Raw genomic sequence first — 14,383 nt, 5'->3', positions numbered from 1 at the left:
ATCAGGGTCCCCAGAGAGCCCCCCAATACATCATGATCCCCAGAGAGCCTCCTCCTTACATCATGGTCCCCAGAGAGCCCCCCCCATACATCAGGGTCCCCAGAGAGCCCCCCCACACATCAGGGTCCCCAGAGAGCCCCCCCATACATCAGGGTCCCCAGAAAGCCCCCCATAGATCTGGGTCCCCAGAGAGCCCCCCATAGATCTGGGTCCCCAGAGAGCCCCACAAAGATCTGGGTTCCCAGAGATCCCCCAATAGATCTGGGTCCCCAGAGAGCCCCCCCATACATCAGGGTTCCCAGAGAGCCCCCCCATACATCAGGGTCCCCAGAGAGCCCCCCATACATCAGGGTCCCCAGAGAGCCCCCCAATACATCAGGGTTCCTAGAGAGCCCCCCCATACATCAGGGTCCCCAGAGAGCCCCCCATACATCAGGGTCCCCAGAGAGCCCCCCAATACATCAGGGTCCCCAGAGAGACTCCTCCTTACATCAGGGTCCCCAGAGAGCACCCCCATACATCAGGGTCCCCAGAGAGCCCCGCCTTACATCAGGGTCCCCAGAGAGCCTCCTCCTTACATCAGGGTCCCCAGAGAGCCCCCCATACATCAGGGTCCCCAGAGAGCCCCCCAATACATCAGGGTCCCCAGAGAGCCTCCCCCCATACATCAGGGTACCCAGAGAGCCTCCCCCCATACATCAGGGTACCCAGAGAGCCCCCCCATACATCAGGGTCCCCAGAGAGCCTCCCCCATACATCAAGGTACCCAGAGAGCCCCTCCATACATCAGGGTACCCAGAGAGCCCCCCATACATCAGGGTCCCCAGAGAGCCCCCCCATACACCAGGGTACCCAGAGAGCCCCCCATACATCAGGGTCCCCAGAGAGCCTCCCCCCCATACATCAAGGTACCCAGAGAGCCCCCCCATACATCAGGGTACCCAGAGAGCCCCCCCATACATCAGGGTCCCCAGAGAGCCTCCCCCATACATCAGGGTACCCAGAGAGCCCCCCCATACATCAGGGTCCCCAGAGAGCCTCCACCCCATACATCAGGGTCCCCAGAGAACCTCCCCCCCATACATCAAGGTCCCCAGAGAGCCTCCCCCCATACATCAAGGTACCCAGAGAGCCTCCCCCCATACATCAAGGTACCCAGAGAGCCCCCCCCATACATCAGGGTTCCCAGACTTAAACCCCCCCCAGAGGTTCCCCTGTACCTGGCTGTGCACCTCCAACCCCCAGCACAAGGGGAGGTTGGAGGTGGCGATTGGCAGTTCTATGGTGCCTGTGGATCTCACTGGGGCTTGTAGTTCTCCTTCTGATTCTGTACAGTGGATAGGGGAGGGGCCTCTGACCCGGGCAGCAGTCGGCAACAGTGTACAAGCAGAGAGTGAAACCTGTAGCTGCCCGGGTCAGAGGCCCCTCCCCTATCCACTGTATACAATCTGGAGGAGAAATACAAGTCCCAGGGAGATGCTGCGAGCACCATAGAGCTGCTGATCACCGCCTCCCACTCCCCCCACTGCATCCCAAACTGAAAGCCACAGGTGCATGGGGAGATGCCGGGTCTTGCGCCCGTCCCCCCACAGTGGCAGTCGGCAGAACGGCTCCACCGCAGCACGCCCAGCAGCATACCCCTAGATCCGACGAGCATGTCTCACGGGCCCCCTACTGGCCGCGGGCCCTCAGTCGGCGTCCAAATGACCGAATGGTCAGTCCGCCCCTGTTCGCGGCAAATTCGAATTCATTGATAAAAACGGCATGGGAATTCCCCACAGGGCAACCCCGAACCAAAATTAAAAAAAAAAAAATGACGTGGGAGTCCCCCTAAATTCCATACAAGGCCCTTCAGGTCTGGAATGGATATTTAGGGGAACCCCGGCCAAAATTAAAAAAAAAAATGATGTGGGGTTCCCCCTAAATTCCATACCAGGTAGGTCTGGTATGGATTTTAAGGGGAACCCCGTGCCAAAAAAAAACAAAAAAACGGCGTGGGGTCCCCCCAAAAATCCATACCAGACCCTTATCCGAGCACGCAACCTGGCAGGCCGCAGGAAAAGAGGGGGGGACGAGAGTGCGCCCCCCCTCCTGAACCGTACCAGGCCACATGCCCTCAACATTGGGAGGGTGCTTTGGGGTAGCCCCCCAAAACACCTTGTCCTCATGTTGATGAGGACAAGGGCCTCATCCCCACAACCCTGGCCAGTGGTTGTGGGGGTCTGCGGGCGGGGGGCTTATCGGAAACTGGAAGCCCCCTTTAACAAGGGGACCCCCAGATGCCGGCACCCCCCGTGTGAAATGGTAAGGGGGTACTTACCCCTACCATTTCACTAAAAAACTGTCAAAAATTTTAAAAATGACAAGAGACAGTTTTTGACAATTCCTTTATTTAAATGCTTCTTCTTTCTTCTATCTTCCTTCATCTTCTGGTTCTTCTGGTTCTTCCTCCGGCGTTCTCGTCCAGCATCTCCTCCGCGGCGTCTTCTTATCTTCTTCTCCTCGGGCCGCTCCGCACCCATGGCATGGAGGGAGGCTCCCACTCTTCTCTTCATCTTCTTCTTCTTCTCTTCTTCCTTCTTCTCTTCTTCTCTTCTTCATTTTCTTCTCCGGGCCGCTCCGCACCCATGCTGGCATGGAGGGAGGCTCCCGCTGTGTGACGGCGTCTCTTCGTCTGACGGTTCTTAAATAATGGGGGCGGGGCCACCCGGTGACCCCGCCCCCTCTGACGCACGGTGACTTGACAGGACTTCCCTGTGACGTCATGGGGAATGCCACAGGGAAGTCCCGTCATGTCCCGTGCGTCAGAGGGGGGCGGGGTCACCGGGTGGCCCCGCCCCCCATTATTTAAGAACCGTCAGACGAAGAGACGCCGTCACACAGCAGGAGCCTCCCTCCATGCCAGCATGGGTGCGGAGCGGCCCGGGGAAGAAAATGAAGAAGAGAAGAAGAGAAGAAGGAAGAAGAGAAGAAGAAGAAGATGAAGAGAAGAGCGGGAGCCTCCCTCCATGCCATGGGTGCAGAGCGGTCCGAGGAGAAGACGATAGAAGACGCCGCGGAGGAGATGCTGGACGAGAACGCCGGAGGAAGAACCAGAAGAACTAGAAGATGAAGGAAGATAGAAGAAAGAAGAAGCATTTAAATAAAGGAATTGTCAAAAACTGTCTCTTGTCATTTTTAACATTTTTGACAGTTTTTTATTGAAATGGTAGGGGTAAGTACCCCCTTACCATTTCACACAGGGGGGGGCCGGGATCTGGGGGTCCCCTTGTTAAAGGGGGCTTCCAGATTCCGATAAGCCCCCCGCCCGCAGACCCCCACAACCACCGGCCAGGGTTGTGGGGATGAGGCCCTTGTCCTCATCAACATGGGGACAAGGTGTTTTGGGGGGCTACCCCAAAGCACCCTCCCAATGTTGAGGGCATGTGGCCTGGTACAGTTCAGGAGGGGGGGCCGCACTCTCGTCCCCCCCTCTTTTCCTGCGGCCTGCCAGGTTGCGTGCTCGGATAAGGGTCTGGTATGGACTTTTGGGGGGACCCCACGCCGTTTTTTTTTTTTTTGGCACGGGGTTCCCCTTAAAATCCATACCAGACCTGAAGGGTCTGGTATGGAATTTAGGGGGAACCCCACGTCATTTTTTTTTTATTATTTTGGCCGGGGTTCCCCTTAATATCCATACCAGACCTGAAGGGCCTTGTATGGAATTTAGGGGGACTCCCACGTCATTTTTTTTTTTTATTTTGGTTCGGGGTTGCCCTGTGGGGAATTCCCATGCCGTTTTTATCAATGAACTTCTATGTGTATTGTCGGCAATGCAATAGCCGCGGGTAGTTTTAAATGTGTTTTTTCCTTCGAAATGTCATTTTGCTGTCAGACTGTTCTAAACACGAGAAACATGCGCCCCTTTACAGGCATACTATAGGCACCCCCCAGCTACGAAATTTAAAGGGATATTACACTTTTATTGTTTGACTTTAAGCATTATTAAAATCACTGCTCCTGAAAAAACGGCCGTTTTTAAAACTTTTTTTTGCATTGATCCATGTCCCCTGGGGCAGGACCCAGGACCCCAAACACTTTTTATGACAATAACTTGCATATAAGCCTTTAAAATTAGCACTTTTGATTATTCATGTTCGTGTCCCATAGACTTTAACGGTGTTCGCGTGTTCGAACGAACTTTTTTCCTGTTCGCATGTTCTGGTGCGAACCGAACTGGGGGGTGTTCGGCTCATCCCTAGTGATCAAATACCACCAAAAGAAAGCTCTATTTGTGGGAAAAAAATACATACATTTGATACAATGTAACTGTACAATTAGAACTTTTTTAATGAATTGATTGCCATGGGAGATGGTCCTTTGTTGTTGCTGATGTTAACTACTGGAAATTTTATGTGATATTGATTGTATTTATGCAATGCATTCTATGTCTGAATTAAATAATATTTTTACTAAACATGGTTACTAAACATGGTTTCAGAAATATTTTGCTGCTTAAAAGCCCCCTGGGGAAATTTTTCCACTACGGTAATTTTGCAAAAATACATACATTTTATTTGGGCACAGTGTTAAAGTATCAGTTAAAGTAACGCAGTGCTGTATTGCAAAAAATGGCCTGGTCATGAAGGGGGTAAAGCTTCCGGAGCTGAAGTGGTTAAAACAGGTTGAATTTCTGCACGTGTTTTCTTAGCTGCTAAGCTAGTGAATCAGCCCCGCTGTGACCAGCAAAGGACAGGATGTTCAATACACAGAATATATATATGGGAGAGGGGCAGGAAGTCAAACACAGACCATACAAGTCATCTAAGCTGCTACAAGTAACCAGCAAAGTAAACATGACAGCCAAAGCAGTGATCGTGTTTTATATTTATCTGCATGGTAAGAAAACAAATTTCTTCATTCAATAGTGTCCAGTGGGAATTTTAAATGGACAGATTGTATGATAATATTTTTGTGAATGTTCTTAGCACAAAAGAAAAAAGATATGTATATGGCTCTATTTGTGTGTCAGACTTTCCATTGGGTTACGCTTATAGTTTTATTTTCTATTTTCAATTTTTTTGTCTTTTGCAGGCAAAATACAGGGGTTGATTACCAAAAGGGGTTGATTGGGGTTGATTAATAGGGTTAAAAACCTTCACTACAAATAGTAGCTGCATTCACATTTAATAACCCAGTCGTGCAGATGATTATTTACCTTTCCTTAGTGAGCATTCGCTTCTCCTTTAGCGAATTAATATAAGACTAATTTACTAAAGGATTTGAAGATGTTTGCGCAATAAAATGTGTGAAGATTCACTTTAACCACTTGCTTACTGGGCACCTAAACCCCCCTCCTGCTCATACCAATTTTCAGCTATAAGCACTGTCAATCTTTGAACGACAATTATGCGATCATACAAAACTGTACCCAAATGAATAAATTTTTATCATTTTTTCCCCACAAATAGAACTTTCTTTTGGTGGTATTTGATCACCTCTGGGTTTTTTATTTTTTGTTAAAGAAATTCAAAAAGTCCGATTTTTAAAAAAAAAAAATACAAAACCGTTTTATATTTTGTTAATAAATTTTGCAAACAGGTAATTTTTTTCCTTCATTGATGTACGCTGATGAGGCACTGATAGGCTGCAATGATGGGCACTGATAGGCTGCACTGATGGGCACAGATAGGCTGTATTGATGGGCACTGAAAAGGCAACACTGATGGGCACTGTTAAGGTAGCTATCAGCGTAAGAAGAAAAAAAACAGATTACCAATCCTCGGTTTAAATCACGTGATCAGCTGTCATTGGCTGACAGCTGATCATGTGGTAAAGGGGTCGGGATCGGCCCCTTACTCGGATCTGTAATCACCCGAGTCTCATTTACTTGGGTGATCACCGCACGCACCACGCGTGCCCTTCAGGGGGGGCGTGGCAAGCCTGCAAAGGGGAGGTTGTCAATAGACGTACTCCCGGGAAAGCAGACCCACGCTGTAGCCGTTGTTCGGCTATAGCGCGGATCTAAAGCAGTTAATTATCCAATCACGTGCTCTAAGCAAATAGAGATGTTCTGTTCACATGGTTAGATCATTGAAGCAAATCATTCCACATTAATGTAGATACACTGTAATAAACATTATCAAATCCTTTAGTAAATCAGCCTAATACTGTCTACAAAAAGTTACATTACTTTAAGCGATCTCATGATAGTGGTTCGAATATGAAAAGGAAAGAACGGAAACTTTCAAATCTTCTAAATACATCTTTTCCTTTTTATAACGCTGGTGTTCCCCATTGCCTGAAATGGTATGTCATGTTATCACAATCCTCTTTATTCTAAATTCTGTGCAATCATGCACCAAGTGACAACGTCTCCTATGACGAAACGTACATTGGGCGAAGAAAGTACGGTGACATCAGCATGCCCGCGGGGGCGGGGCGGATGATTTGTCCATGAATGACTGTTAGCTTTTCAGCTCTTGTAAGTAGATGTCTTTTAGTTAATAAATGTTTTTTACTGGACATTGCGTAATGATGATTTCTTCCTTCTCTTCCCATCTGCTATGCCCCATGTGAATGGTCGTGAGCACTTTCTGGTAAAGTGTTATGTGGTGAAGGAGACTCCACAGAGTGTGTCCAGGGCAAGTGCTTACCTATATGGGCTTTTCTGCTGTGATATACTTCATACACCTATAGTAAGTGGTACTCACTAAAGTGAGGTCAGACCCACTTAGGGTCAGGAGCGGACTGACAACTCATGGGGCCCCCAGGCAATAGGAGAATATGGGGCCCCCGGGCAATAGGAGAAGATTATGGGACCCCCGGGCAATAGGAGATTATGGGGCCCCCAGGCAATAGGAGATTATGGGGCCCCCAGGCAATAGATTATGGGGCCACACAGTATACACACACATACAGTATACACACACAGACACACAATATACACACACAGTATACACACACAGAATACACGTACACACTGAAAAGGTACTGGAGAGGCTGGGCAGCTATAATCTTGGGATTAAAAAAAAAACAAACAGATTTTTACATACTGTCCCTGGTTTTATTGAGGCTGGCAACCCTGATGGGGCCCCTTAGTGGCATGGGGCCCTCGGGCAGTGCCCGAGTGCCCGAATGGTCAGTCCGCCCCTGCTTAGGGTCTCATCTTCTGGTAAGAGGCCAATTGTATCTGTCTTGGAGTGGGTCGCTTACAACACCAGCATACTAAAGATATGCACAATTTCATCACCATACTCTAATTTATGGGTGCTCAGCCTGTGGCCTTCCAGCTTTTGCAGAACTACAAGTTCCATGAGGCATTACAAAGCTGATAGGTACAAGCATGACTAACAAAGGCAGAAGCATGATGGGACTTGTAGTTTGACAACAGCTGGAGGGCCACAGGTTGAGCACCCATGCTCTAATTGAATAATTTTGGGGGCTTTTCACCTTTTCTTTGGACTTTTACACATCATCATCTTTGCATGATTGCACGAAATTTTGTATGAATTGTGTATATTTATTTTATCACGTCACATATTGGTGTGAGACACTTTATGTATATATTTTTTTATGAGATTTATTTGATAACAAAGTCTTTCCTTTCTGTTTCTTTTTTATATTGGTATGTACAATAAATTTGAGTGCAGCTGTCAACACTTATAATTATCACTTTACTGTTTATATCACACTGAGCACAGACATTATCCGCAATACTAAATTAATAGGATAAACTGACACTGTAACTCTTATGCCCCGTACACACGGTCGGATTTTCAGATGGAAAATGTGTGATAGGACCTTGTTGTGGGAAATTCCGACCGTGTGTAGGCTCCATCACACATTTTCCATCGTATTTTCCGACACACAAAGTTTGAGAGCAAGCTATAAAATTTTCCGACAACAAAATCCATTGTCGGAATTTCCGATCGTGTGTACACAAATCCGATGCACAAAGTGCCACGCATGCTCAGAATAAATAAAGAGATGAAAGCTATTGGCTACTGCCCCGTTTATAGTCCCGACGTACGTGTTTTACGTCACCGCGTTCAGAATGATCGGATTTTCCGACAACTTTGTGTGATCGTGTGTATGCAAGGCAAGTTTGAGCCAACATCCGTCGGAAAAAATCCTAGGATTTTGTTGTCGGAATGTCCGATCAATGTCCGATCGTGTGTACAGGGCATAACACTTGCTTCGGCTTCAACACAAATGAACGGCTAGTTTACACTTGCTTCAAAACAAGGCTTCGGACAGGCTTTGTTAAAGCTCTCTGAATGCTGTTACTAAATAAAATGGTTAGCTTACAGTCCTGTTTACACCTGCTTTTGCTTTGCTTTGGCTTTGCTTCAAAAATGATACCCGTGTAGCTTTAGTGGTGCTTCAAAGCATCTTCAAAGCCTCCATAGAAGTCTATGGCAAAGCTCGCTTGAAGCCCCACTGAAGCCCCACCGAAGCCTCATCAAAGCCCCATCGAAGTTCCACTGAAGCCCCACCGAAGCTCCACCAAAGCAGCGCCAAAACCCCACTGAAGCCCAATCGAAGCACCAAGCAAAAGTAGGTGTAAGCAGGACTGTAAGCTAATCATTTTATTTAGTGACAAGGGTTTTTCTGGTGTTCAGAGAGCTTTACCAAAGCGTGTCCGAAGCCATGTTTTGAAGCAAGTGTAAACTAGCTCTAAAGAAGATGGTAATAGGGGTTTGCAATAAGCACAGAACAAATAACAGACAATGCAACAACAACAGGAGCTGCCTTGGAGAAGCTCCCCAATAAGGACACTAGGTGGCTGCACAGTACAGTCTATGAGTCTAATGCCGCGTACACACGATCGGAATTTCGGCCCGCAAAAGACCAATGAGAGTTTTTTGTCGGAAAATGCGAACGTGTGTATGCTCCATCGGACTTTTGCTGGCCGAATTCCAGCCAGCAAAAGATTGGGAGCATGTTCTCAATTTTTGGGTCGGAAAAAGTTCCTAACCGAAAATGCGATTGTCTGTGGCAATTCCGACGCGCAAAATTCCTACGCATGCTTGGAAACAATTCGACGCATGCTCAGAAGCATTGAACTTCATTTTCTCGGCTCGTCGTAGTATTGTACGTCACCGCGTTCTTGATGGTCGTAAGTTCAGCGAACTATTGCGTGACCGCGTGTATGCAAGGCAAACTTGAGTGGAATCCCGTCGAAAAACCCGTCATATCTTTTTCCGACGAGAAGTCCGATTGTGTGTACACAGCATTAGAGAAATTCTATAACTGAGTTTATAAAACTCTATAAAAGTACAAATGACTATTTTAGTTTGCCTTGGGGCAACACCTCTCTCACAAGTAGGTAGGCTCTCTCTGATAGCCCAGGTGGTCTGCTCAAGGGTTCCCCAAATCTTTTTAACAGGAACATGGCATGAAGGGATTGTTATATGTCACATTTACTTTTGCTGGCTAAAATATTCTTATTGGTATACTTCCCATTGTGATAATTCTTTGCTCAGTGAAAATGTATTATATTTAGACTTTAGTGTTATTGGGTCAGCTTACTGTATGTTAAAGAGTTTCATCCAGGGGGTCCAGTAAAAAAAAAAAATAAATAAATAAAAGTCAACAGCTACAAATACTGCAGCTGCTGACTTTTATTTGGACACTTACCTGTCCCTGGGTCCAGCAATGCGGGGGATCGAAGCCCTGCTCGTCTCCCCCTCCGTTCAGCGGCGCCGGCATTGCAACTGTGGGCGCCGGGCTGTGGCTTCACAGCCTGGCACTCACTGAGCATGCGCAAGCGATGCCGCGCGCCGTGATTGGCCGCTCAGTCACCTGGGTCCTGTAATGGGTCCCAGATGATTGACAGGAGGGAGGGAGCAGAGCGGAGCCCTTCCTGTGCCGAGGGGAAGTGATGTCACCAGCCCAAGCACTGGAAGAGGCAGACTACGAGGGACCACCTAGCAACAGGCATTTAGAGGTAAGTAAAAAAAAAAAAAAATATCCAAATGTTTTTTTGTATTTTTTTTTTAATTTTTCATGTAGTTTATTTTTTTTTGGGTGGAACCCCACTTTAAAGTGGTAGTAAACTGCTACAATTTTTTTTTTTTTTAAATCATAATGTACCGCACACTAGTACATTACGACAGACTTACCTGCACACAGAGCCCTCCAGTGCAGTGCTGTCATGGCTTCCATCTTCACCCGGTCTTCTTTCCGAGTTTGCGGGCGCCGGCTGTATGAATGGCCGGGGCTACAATGACATCACTCCTGTGCAAGCGCGTGGGAGCCCTGGCACGGAGCTTTGGAGGTATGGCAAGGGGAAGACCAACTCTTCAGAGTGCATGCACTGGTGACATCACTGGCTGTAGGTTTAAGAGATATTCACTGTACCTATAGGTAAGCCTTATTATAGGCACAAGCTAAAAAGTAGACTTTACTTCCACTTTAAATAGCGTATTTAGGGTTTTAGGATTAAATATGTTAAGGATTACACATAGGCATTGGGTCTATGGATTAGAATTCTTCCTCTTTATCACTATAACTATTAGCGGCTGATTGAATGATTGCTTGTTACTCACATGGAATGATACAATAAAATGTAATATGTTTCATTTCATCTTGCAGGTGTACTCACAAGTGAACTTGCCCAGAAGTTTCCTCATGTCCAATTTGTGAAAGCTGGAGAGACAGTCACCATCACTTGTAATAAGACTGCAAAAAATAATTTTGAAAACTGGCAGTGGTATAAAGAAAAGGAGAATGGGGGGTTATATGATGTGGCACAACACTCATGTATACCATTATCAGCACCACCATCACCATCAGAAAGAATTGTACCAAACTGCAAAGAAAAACAAGTTGCTGTGGAAATAAAAAATGTGGACAGATCTGATTCCGGAGTATATTACTGCGCCAAGATCGGACTGGACCAGACCTTTAATGCGGCCAACACATTAATTGTTACAGGTAAGAGATCATGTTCCACTCATCACACATTGCCCAACCAGCATAAAAATTATTATAACTACTATTGAATAAGCCCAGCCATGCCAATACTCAAAAAAGATATAGTATATGCATAGGTGTGCGCAGCCTACTGTATTAGGGTGTGCACCCCAAGGCTCAAGCACACATGCGTGTGTGTATATATGGGCAGTAGGACAATGGACAGTGTCAGTAGGGCAGTGGACGGTGTCAGTAGAGCAGTGGACGGTGTCAGTAGAGCAGTGGACGGTGTCAGTAGGGCAGTGGATGGTAGAGCATTGGACAGTGTCAGTAGGGCAGAGGTCGGTGTCAGTGGAGAAGTGGACAGTGTCAGTAGGGCAGAGGTTGGTGTCAGTAGAGAAGTGGACAGTGTCAGTAGGGCAGAGATTGGTGTCAGTAGTTTATTTTTATATTTTTTTTATTATAACCTTCTTCTTTTACAATCATTTTTTATTACTTTTTTTTTACAATTTTTTAGGGGGGCTTTGGTGAAATATCAGTCCCCTGATGTCTCACTTTTAGGACAGAGAAAGAGACTGAGGACAGAGATTCCCCAGTCTTTTTCTCTGCATCCAAGCAGCAGGGGAAATCTGTACAACATAGCATGATTAGGGCATGCCCAAGCACACCTGGCACACTCTGTGTGCACGCCTAAGAGTATATGGTTGGCGGGGACTTCAAAGATGTAAAAAAATTTGCATTTCCTTCATGAACTACCTAAAAACTTTTTAATACATAATTAATTTAATTAAATGTTCACAAAGACAAAGAAATGGTAGCAAGAAAGCACCAAGTACTTTCTGATAATACCCTTCTCTGAAAGAATTCAAGTGTTTCTCGCCAGCGTCAGATAATCTGTAGCGTTTTACGTGTGATAATAGTTTTGCAGTTGTTTAGACACGCTAGCTTTATGACCATTTACATAAGTATATCCCTAAAAAGCTAATACATACTGTAACTCCCAAAATCCTAAAACTCATGAATAAGTTACGCCAGCCATAATCTAATTTTAAGGCATGCATATATAGACAAACTGTTTTCAATTTGGATAACAGTAGGAAAGTTAAAGACCTTGTCAGTTTATTTTTGCTTCCTGTGTCCCACTGGAGAGATTTTCTTTCAGTTCCTGTGCCAGCGATGAAAACTTAAAAAGTGAGAATAACATACCTCTTAGACAGTTGTCACCAGTCTCCCCAACAGGGAAACAGACAACTTTGCAGGTATTACTATATATTCCTTCCCTTCTCTAGGGTTGATAAAAAAAGGGAACAACAAATACTCTTTTATTATTATTATTTTTAACCACTTCCGCATGCCGATATACGTCCTGACTTTGAAGGAGGATATCGTTGTTATGGCAGCAGCTAGCTGCCATAATCTCGGTATCCTCTTGTTTGGGCGGCGGTCTGCTTCAAGATAAAAGTGGTCTCTGCGAGACCACTTTTATCAGCGGCGGGAGAGGGGCCCCCCTCCCGCTGCACTCTGGTGCCCTCCGCCGCTTACCTGAGGCGATCGGATGTTGTGCCTTCCTTGGCATGGAAATGAGTGAGGGGAAGATGGCCCCCACCCGTCTCCATGACATTGCAGGGCAGAAGCGACATCAAAACGTCACTTCCGCCCATAGCTCTTAAAAGGCCGCCTCTATCAACCAAGCCTCGATGTGGATGCCATCTCAGCGTGCGCACTCATTGGATGGAAGAGTGCGTTCCTCAGTTATTCACCCAATACGGGCCACCGCCGTGTGACGTACATGTGACCAATCATCACGTGATGGCGCCTGACGTGCCCGTAGGTGTACATCATTGCATTCAACCGGAAGTGAAAACACATCACTGAGGCTGTTGGAACGCAACTGCGTTCCAAGCGGGTCGTTGAGGAAGGAAGTGATTAAAATATAAACTAAAACAAAGTACGGCAATCATTATAATCCGCCGTAATATTAAGTGTATGAACCCAATTTAGATTTAATCATATAAACCTATTATTTACACTAGAATGTTCAATCCGAAAGTCAGTAGGCATTGCAGCCATATCGCAATCAATAAGAACAGAAAAAACTATGTATCAAATGGCCATTCTTGTTCATTAAATGTATACATATATTAATGTTCCAAAAAAGAACATGTGGCCATGCAGGAATACACACTTCACGGCATTTACATCATTTAATTGAGAAAAAAATTTTGATTAAAATTGAATAGAATCTAAAACTAATGTTAAAATAATATTAAAAATAGGACATAATATTGAGCAAAATAATAGTTGTAGAACTAATCCTTATAGATAGGAAGCCGCCTTGCCCTATTAATCAAGAACAGAGCTCAAATATGCCCTCGAACAAATTGGGCTTACTTTTACTACAGATATTATAAATATGGCTGAGAACGGAATTGGTAAAAGGGAAGGGAGAAAGGGGGCTATAATCAAGATTGATTAATAAATGAATTGATGTCCCACTCCACATTTAATCCATGTGGCGTGAAACATCTTAGTTGGTGTATCCAGAAGGTTTCAAGCCTTGACACTCCTCTTATACATGACTCTCCTCTCCAGTGAGGGGTAAATGTGTCTATTATTTGGAACTTCGTGCCAGTGGGATCTCTATTATGACATGTTAAGTAATGATTGGGAACACTATGATTTGTACGTCCCTTTTTAATAGATTTAATATATTCATTGACCCTTATGGCAAAAGTACGGATGGTCCGCCCTACGTACTGTTTCCCGCAAGGACAAGTGACGAGATACACAATATACCTCGTCGAACATGTGACAAAGTGTTTAACAGCGTATTCTTTCCTCGTGGTGGTTGATCCAAAAGTCTCGATCTTCCGGGATTTAAGTGTATTATATTTACACACCCTACATCTACGGCAGGGGAAGAAACCCTTCATATTCTGGAAAAAAGAGGGGACCGAAGGGGGGTTTGTTATATTAGGTGCAATCTGTCCCCTCAGGGACATAGCACCTCTATAAATCACCCCTGCTTGTTCTGGAAGAACTGGTCCAAGAACAGTATCATTTTTTAAAACCTTCCAATGCCTGTGGAAGATATCCTTAACCTGCTTGTGTTGAATTGAAAAATTAGTGAGAAAAGACCATTTATGTTTATTTTCCACAATGGGTTTAGGTTGTTCTGAGATAAGTACATTTCTATCCACTAAGGAGACATTATGAATCACTTCGTCTATCTCTAATGCATCGTAACCCTTGTCTATAAATCTCAACTTCAAAATATTAGCTTGGTCAAAGTAATCAGTGAGTTTTGAACAGTTGCGTCTGATCCGCAACATCTGACTTCGGGGAATGGATTTCAGCCATGCTGCGTGGTGGCAGCTATCGATCGGAATGTACCCATTCCGATCGGTGGCCTTGAAAAAAGTCTTGGTAGTGAGATGGTTATCAACCACTGAAATCTCAAGGTCAAGAAAGTGAATGGTCGACC

Source organism: Aquarana catesbeiana, linkage group LG13 (assembly GCF_042186555.1).
Source record: "Aquarana catesbeiana isolate 2022-GZ linkage group LG13, ASM4218655v1, whole genome shotgun sequence".
Lineage (NCBI taxonomy): Eukaryota > Metazoa > Chordata > Amphibia > Anura > Ranidae > Aquarana > Aquarana catesbeiana.
The sequence above is the reverse complement of the archived record's forward strand: the minus strand, read 5'-3'. Positions refer to the sequence as shown.